Consider the following 9,286-nt stretch of genomic DNA (forward strand, 5'->3'; position numbering starts at 1 on the left):
ACCTTTCATAACACTCAGATGCACTAGTCATGCTCTGAATGTCATTACTCTGCACTACCCATACCCCAGCAACTTCCATATTGTCACAGCCATGGATGTTGACTGGGACTTCGGTGGAAGCTACACTTTACTCTGGCCTGTGCCAAGAGATGGATGCAAAATTACTGTATCCATCAAGAAATGACAGCAGGCAGAACTTATCTCTATCTGGATTAAAGAAAGAACTGCCAGAACACTGGATAACAGCCATCATTCACCCACTGCACAAAAAAGGAGGCAAAACTGACCCTAATAACTACAGGGGATCTCACTTCTAGACATAACACACAAAATATTTTCAATAATAATCCTTAATAGGATAAGTTTACAACTTCAGAAAGAACTAGAAGAATATCAAGGAGGTTTCAGACCCTGGAGGAGCTGTCCTGATCATATAATGAGTCTTATGTTGGTAATGGACTATAGCAGGAGAAGAAACAGAGGTATGGTGATAACATTTGTAGATTTCAATAAAGCTTAGTATTGCATCCATAGAGAATCTCTGTTTAAAATTTTAAGACACCTTGGATTACACCCCAAATTAATAAACATGATAAAATTGACTCTCACTAACATCAAATCAAAAGTGAAGTTAAGGGGTGAAACATCAGAGTCATTTGAAATTAAAACTGGACTACAGCAGGGAGATGGGCTCTCACCACTATTATTTAATTGTGCTCTAGAAATGGTAATGAGGGAATGGTTTAGGAAATGTCCCCCAAAAATAAAGATTGGCCAAAAAATCAAAACAAATTGCCAGGTTTTCGCTGACAATTTAGCATTACTAGCAGTGGACAAGAAAGAAGCAAAAACCCAGATATCAGAACTTCAAAACATTGCAGATAAAATTAGCCTCAAAATATCATTTGAAAAAACAGAAATTATGCCCCAAAAACCAACACAACTAAAAGAAGTTACTATAAATGGTAATAAAATCAAAATAGTAACTCAATTTAAATATCTTGGAGAAGTAATAACACATAACCTAAATGAAAAAATCTCAATCCGAACAAGAACAAATAGATTAGCTAAAGCACAAAAATTAACATTGGGATATCTACAAAAAAGAAATGTTTATCAATAAATGAAGAAATAAAACATTACAACACATTTGTAAAACCAGAAGCTACATATGCAGCAGAAACACTTTTTCACCTGAATAAACAATCAAAGACTGACAGACTTCAGAAAATTGAAAGGAGGATTGGAAGAACCTGCATCAACAAAAATACCAGAAAGATGGACAGTGGTGGATGATACCTAACAAAGTCGTGTACAAAAAGCTAGAACCCATTACAGATACTATGTGTAAGAGGAGACTGGGATTCTTTGGACATATCATGAAAATGCTGGATTTGAGACTTCTGAAACAACTAATTCAACACAATCTTGTCTCAAACAGGATGTAAATGGATCAGAGAAGTAAGAGAGGATCTGAAGGAAATAGGCCTTACAACAGAAGACATCACAAATAAGATAAAATTGAATACAAAACTCAAGAATACAAACCTCCGCTTTACCCTTTCACGAAACAACCCAACAACACACATATTTTCAACCGAGGAAAGGGCATGAAAATCGGAGCGTTTGAAGAAGTATTGGGAGGACCGCAAAGCATGAAAAATCCCTTCAAAGAGACCTCAACGATGGACTGACTAAAGTGATCCTGTGCGGTCATAAAAGAAGAAGAAGAAAACATAAATCAATACACCCTAATACTATATATACCCTGAATTCTGACAATCATTCATTTAGTACTAGGCACGCAAATGACTTTGCCTTATACAATATTCGTTCCTATAAATATGGTAAAAAGAGCTTGAAGTTCTCTGCAATCCAGTCCAAATATTTGATAACAACCCTGTGGAGGTAAAAACAGCACCAACATTCAAAGAGTCAAGCATTACTTGTGGGAAAGGTATAGTGCTGTTTACAAGAAAATATTGGTTGTCATTTAATCAATCAATATAAATGGTCCGTTATTGGACATTATAAATTTTCCAGCTAGCTCTCATTCTTGGTTGCCAGCATTTCACCCTCGTGTGCTAGGGTGGGCTCGTCAGTTGGTACCTAGCACACCTACCAACTGACGAGCCCACCCTAGCACACGAGGGTGAAACGCTGGCAACCAAGAATGAGCTAGCTGGAAAATTTATAATGTCCAATAACGGACCATTTATATTGGTATTATAAATTTGCTCATTCAGGACAAATATTTCAGATTCCCTATGGGAATCAACATCTATATCATTTAATCAATCAATCACTACTGATCTGCATTTAGGGCAGTCGCCCAGGTGGCAGATTCCCTATCTGTTGTTTTCCTAGCCTTTTCTTAAATGATCGCAAAGAAATTGGAAAATTATTGAACATTTCCCTTGGTAAGTTATTCCAATCCCTAACTACCCTTCCTATAAACAAATATTTGCCCCAATTTGTCCTCTGGAATTCAAACTTTATCTTCATATTGTGATCTTCTAAAGACACCACTCAAACTTATTCGTCTACTGATGTCCTCCCACGCCATCTCTCCTCTGACAGCTCGGAACATACCATTTAATCGAGCAGCTTGTCTCCTTTCTCCCAAATCTTGCCAGCCCAAACTTTGCAACATTTTTGTAATGCTACTCTTTTGTCAGAAATCACCCAGGACAAATCGAGCTGCTTTTCTTTGGATTTTTTCCAGTTCTTGAATCAAGTAATCCTGGTGAGGGTCCCATACACTGGAACCATACTCTAGTTGGGGTCTTACCAGAGACTTATAATATGCCCTCTCCTTTACATCCTTACTACTTCTCCTAAACGATCTTGCAAAGTGTCTGGATCTATTCTTGTACCTCTGCAATTCTTATATATAATGTAAATGTAAATACTCTGTAAATACAATCAGAAATAATTCCCTGTAATCCTCATACTGATGATGTACATAGTTCATATATTGTATGTGTTTATATGCTCAACCATTTATTAACAATTTTATATATACAAACTATATTTAGGTATGTAAGTGCCCGCCAGTGTTTATTGTCCTGTACAATTCCTATGTATGAGCCTGTAGGCTCTTTGGAATTACTTGAAATAAATGAATGAATCATGCCTCTCATCAGTATTGCCAGTGTTGACATGACTGGTAGGCCTACAGGGGGAAAGTGCTTTCTAAACAACTTTTAAAGTGTTCTCTCGCATGGGGAGGAGTAAGAGAAGTAAGGTAGCAAAGCTAAGCCGTCTCTATATCCCTTGGTGGAGGGGTGAAAGGTATTGACTTTCATCTTTTTAACCTTGGCACTAAGTGGGATAGAATGGTTAGCCGTATGGCAGGCCGCCTTTGCCCGGGAATTAACATAGATGTTGGCTTATATAAGAAATAATTGACAAAAAGGTCCTCCTTTTCAATACAGTATATCAAATAGGCGTATTGAAATGGTGGACCATCTTGTGAATTTATTTCTTATATTTGCACTTCAATACGGGTCCGACTCGTTGGCTGAATGGTCAGCATACTGGCCTTCGGTTCAGAAGGTCCCGGGTTCAATTCCCGGTCGGGTCGGGGATTTTAACCTTAATTGGTTAATTCCAGTGGCCTGGGGGCTGGGTGTTTGTGCTGTCCCCAACATTCCTGCAACTCACACGCCACACATAACACTATCCTCCACCACAATAACACGCAGTTACCTACACATGGCAGATGCCACCCACCCTCATCGGAGGGTCTGCCTTACAAGGGCACTCGGCTAGAAATAGCCACACAAAATTATAAATTATATACTTCAATATGGAACAAAAATGAAATTTATAGGTCATAACTAGATGTCGGCTGACTAAACCACACTCAGGGCCATGTGCCACTCCGGAATTGGAAATCTCATTTCTTAAACTTTTTGACTTTCTGACAAATCAAACCCACATCCTTCCGGGATAACCGAGTACGCATTTACCGTCTCGTCTAGGCAGTTCCTAGCATTAAGGTAGGAGTTACCTGAAACCATGTTAACTTCTAAAATTGGCACGTGGTTTTAACTGATCACTTTTGATTTTTTTTTTTTTGAATGTTGACTTTGAAGTTGGCATACTGGTAGTTTTATGTGAACCGAGCTTGGTAGCTGCTGTCATTTGAGTACAGCTATTATCCAGTATTTGGGAATGGTGGGTTTGAATCCCACTCTTGGCAGCCCTGTAGATGTTTTTCCGTGGTTTCCCATTTTCACACCAAGCAATGTTGGGGCTGTACCTTAATTAAGGCCACAGCTGATTCCTTGCCACTCCTAGCCCTTTCCTCTCCCATTGTTGCTATGTGACTTATCTATGTCGGTAGCTTGAAAAAAAAAAGTTTTACCGTGATGGTTGAAATTGTGATCACAGTCACCGTAAGTGCTGACATGTTGATTATGTTCATGGTCCTACTATCCATGGGTTTTAATGCTATAAGCATAGCCTACCAAAAATGAGAGCTGAAATTATGCGGCAAAGCCTAAAAGTTTTTAAATTGACTCTAATTTTCCTTTTTCTTTATTCTGTTCTGTTGATGGATAAGGAACATTCAGTACTGATACAGCCCTTCTAGTACTGTAAAGGAATCCACTTTCTTTTCTTTTTTTTTCCTTCCTTGGAGAGAAATTCCATGAACAATCCTGAAAACTTCAATCAGTCAGTCAGGCATTTGTCATTGATCTACATTTAGAACTGTTGCTCAGGTGGCAGATTCCATATGTCATTGATGTAGTCTTTTCTTAAATGATTTCAAAGAACTTGGAAATTTATCAAACATTTCGCATGCAAAAAAGTAATAAATAACACTATGTTTTTATTGTTCACCCACGTATTCAATACAATCTTAAAAATTAGGACTTTGTCCTTATTAAAATTGTTAACATAAAATTAATACATTGGATGGTACATGTTTCGCCTATCAATAGTAGGTATCATCAGCAATATTTTTTACCGTAAGAATAGATCAGGTACCTGATTGGAAATGACTTATGAATACTGTTAAAAACTATGTCTTGTAAAATGGATTAGAGATCGTTAAACACCTATTAAAAACTTCCACCATTACAATGAAGATAAAAATCAGAAAGCACATTCCATTTAATTGTCAAATGGCATGTTGTTAAAAACTTGAGGAAAGTTGAGCATTTGTAATGGTCGTTGGTTCTTGAAGTTAAAAAGTATTGATTTTCATTTATAAGCTTATAAATTTTGAACAATTTTCATATGGCCAGGTTCTTTTTGAGATTATATTAGGCCATATTGAAGTCTGTATAGACGTCATTAGGCCATCTTCTTTGATGTGGTATTTGAGGGAAGAGTTTGTGACATGTGTGGCTCTTGGTTGTTGGACATGTTGAGGTGAGTGTACTAGTCGAAAGGGAACATTGTTGTCAATCGGTGGGTAGCCAAGTGTATGATGAAATTCTGTAATTAACGAGTTATTTTGAAAACTAAATGAAGGACCATAATTGGAATTAAGGGGCTGAATAGTGGAAGTTAAATGAAAAGTGTTGGCACTTACCCCTTCGACCGCTTTATTGTAATATCTTTTAATATCAAGAACCAACCACTTATGTCATAATCCTCAAATAATTGTCATGTTTTTAGACTCAAATATTAACACAAATATTGTTAAGTAATAGTATACTACATTTTATATTGTAATAGGTGTTTAACGATCTCTAATCCATTTTACAAGACATAGTTTTTAACAGTATTCATAAGTTATTTCCAATCAGGTGCCTGATCTATTCTTAAGGTAAAAAATATGGCTGATGATACCTACTATTGATAGGCGAAACATGGACCATCCAATGTATTAATTTTATGTTAACAATTTTAATAAGGACAAAGTCCTAATTTTTAAGATTGTATTGTATTGAATAGGTGGGTGAACAATAAAAACATACTAGTGTTATTTAATACAAATACTTTCAATACGGACCCAGAAATGAATTTTCTCACATGTAATACAAAAAGTATTCGGCCCCTAGTTCCTTTTCCTATAAATGAATATTTGCCTTAAATTTTCCTCTTCAATTCCATCTTAATCTTCATATCTTTAAAAGCTCCAATCAAGCTTATTCATCTACTTATAGCATTACACTCCATCTCTTAACTGACAACTCGGAACTTATTGCTTAGTCAAACGGCACATCTTCTTACTCCCAAGTCTTCCCAGCCCAAAGTTTGCTATATTTTCATAACACTATTTTGTCAAAGTAAACAGAATAAATCGTGCTGCTTTCGTTTGGATTTTTCCAGTGTTTGTATAAAGTAATCTTTTTATGTATCCCATACTCTGGAAACATACTCTAATCGGGATCTTATCAGAGACTTAGACACCCTCTCCTTTAGCTCCTTACTACAACCTTTAAATACCTTCCTATCCATATGAAGAGGTGTTAGATAGGTCAATAACGACATAGTCCATTTGACCTCCTATATCTAAAATATCAGCTATATCATACTGGAATCCTACAAGTTGAGCCTCATTGGAATAATCTTTCCTCAACTTGAACTGCCTTTAATTAAAACTAGTAACATGTTTAATATAATCAGAAAGAATGCTTTCTCAATGCTTTCAAGCAACATATGTTGTCAAGTTGACTGGCCTGTAATTATCCACTTTATATTTATCACCCTTTACTTTTGTACACCGGGGTTACTATAAGTACTCTCCATTCATTTGCTATAACTCCATCATACAAATAACAATTAAATAAGTATTTCAGATATTGCATTATATCCCAACTCATTGCTATTACCCAAAATTTCTTTCAAATCTAGGTCGTTCGTAATATGTAGCAAATATGGCCTTTTTTTTTTTTCTTCATAGGGATTTGAAGCACAAATACACATGTTGAAAGTATGTTCACAAACATAATTTGTTAATATAAATTAGTTTCTTCTTTTCTGGCCGTCTACATGGTGGCAATGTGGGTACTCCTGAGTATGCTTTAGAATTTGCTCTTCTGATCTGAAAAGAGGAAGTATTGTTTCTGTTTCTATATCTGGGCCACTAGAATGTCCTTTCTTAACACTGCTTCAGTTTTTCACCACCACGTTGCTTTTGAGCTTCCTTGCCCTTTCCTTGATTCTTTTTTTACAAGATGATTTTCATCACGCCGTTTGACATGCTCATACCAGTGGAGTCGTTCTTCCAGTTTCTCACCAATAGCAGTGATAGCGAATGATCCTTGCACGTGTTTATTGCGCACTCTGTCAGTCAAAGTAATGCCCACAGACTATCACAGCATTTGCAGTTCATCCTTCTTCTGCAAAGATGGCAGGAGAGTGAATACAAACATAAGAATAGGAAATTCTAAAGTAGAACAAGTGCAGTATTTCTGTTACTAAAGAAAAAAAATTCTTTCAAATACCCATATGTTTAGAAACAAGAAATGCTTTTGTAATAACCTTTGTAGTTTGTAGTTTACTGCTTTATGGTTGTGAGAGCTGGGCTATTAGGAAGATAAGGAAAGAGACTTATTGGAAGCAACTGAAATGCGGATTTGGAGGAAAATGACGAGGACATGTTGGACTCAAACAAAAAACAAAAAAGAATCGAGATGTTCTAAAAAAAGCCAGTGAGCAACGGAGACTGATAAAGGATTTATGGAAAAAGATAAGTTAAAACTTGTAGGTCATATCCTGAGACATAATGACTTCCTAGTAAATGTTTTTAAAGGAAAATACTAGGAAAGAAAGGAAGAGGAAGACCAAGGAAGGCATATTTTGAGGATGTGAGAAACTTGATGGGATGTAAAGACGAGAGGAGAATGGTTGTAGTGACAAGGCTTAGCTTTTAGTGTTTGATGATGATGCTTTGCCCCAGTATATTGAGCTATATATGAGGGGAGGTCTGATGATCGTACTGCAAATTCCCTTCTGTTGCACAACACACTTATCAGCTATTGCCAATTCATCTGGCCAACAATGATGTGATGCTTGAAATCGTTGTCAATTGCGGCATTGGTAGTAATGACAGAGCCGAGATACTTGATCCTGTCAGCCATCACCGGTGGTTTGTTGGCTAGGAAGACAATGTTGTGGATACCAAACAAATCTGACTCTGTAAAGATGAAGCACATGTATTCTGTCCTGTTATGACTGATCCTGAGTTTGTTTCACTCCATTATTCTAAGGCTGCCATGACCTTTTCATGCGTTTAACCAACCTGAACAGTATCATCTGTGTTTAGCTAGGTCCATGGTAGATCTGGCATCAGCTGCAATGTTGAGTAGTTAATGATATTGTTGAACAGAATTGGACTCAGTACTGATCACTAGTGCACACCAACTTTATCAAGAAACCTTTCAGACACTTCAGAACCAGTTTCACTTTCATAGAATGATGAATACGCATGTCCTGAATCAGTCTCACCGAGCTCGATAGCTGCAGTCGCTTAAGTGCGGCCAGTATCCAGTAATCGGGAGATAGTGGGTTTGAATCCCACTGTCGGCAGCCCTGAAGATGGTTTTCCGTGGTTTCCCATTTTCACACCAGGCAAATGCTGGGGCTGTACCTTAATTAAGGCCATGGTCGCTTCCTTCCCAGTCCTAGGCCTTTCCTATCCCATCGTCGCCATAAGACCTATCTGTGTCAGTGCGACGTAAAGCAAATAGCAAAAAAAAAAAATCAGTCTCACATACTCCTAGGTAATGTTTTGGTGTCGCAGCACTGCTTAGACTATCCCTCCGGGAAAGCAGTCAAAGAATTTCTCCAGATTGATAAACGCCATGAAAAGTTCCTTGTGTAGTATATAGTGCTTCTTCGCCAACATTCAGAGAATCTCAATGGCATCACTGGTTAAAATACCATATGTGAAACTGGACTGATTCGGATATATGTTGACGGTATTCTTGATACTATTTATAATGACACGGTCCAAAATTCTGAGGGTATGTGATGTGAGCTTGACTCATCTGTAGTTCCCACATTCTCTGACATCTCCCTTCTGCTTGAAGATGGGCTTTAGGTAGCTTTGGTGGAGCTGTTCTGGCATGGGATAACCAGTAAGAGTCTTATTAATATTAAAGTAATATACCATACCATGTCATTTTCCAAAGCAATCTTTGATATTAAAATAATTGAGCGACTCTTACTAGGAGCATTTTGAACCTCTTTTACATTAAGATAGCACCAGTTGCTTGCCATGCAATCAGTAAGATATGGATCTATCTTACATCTGCAAACTTGAAGAGATTGGAGACAGTTTAAGCTGCATACATAGAAAGAGTCCTTTGTCTATCAAGGA

The sequence above is a fragment of the Anabrus simplex genome, chromosome 11 (genome assembly GCF_040414725.1).
Source record: "Anabrus simplex isolate iqAnaSimp1 chromosome 11, ASM4041472v1, whole genome shotgun sequence".
In the NCBI taxonomy this organism is placed as follows: Eukaryota; Metazoa; Arthropoda; class Insecta; order Orthoptera; family Tettigoniidae; genus Anabrus; species Anabrus simplex.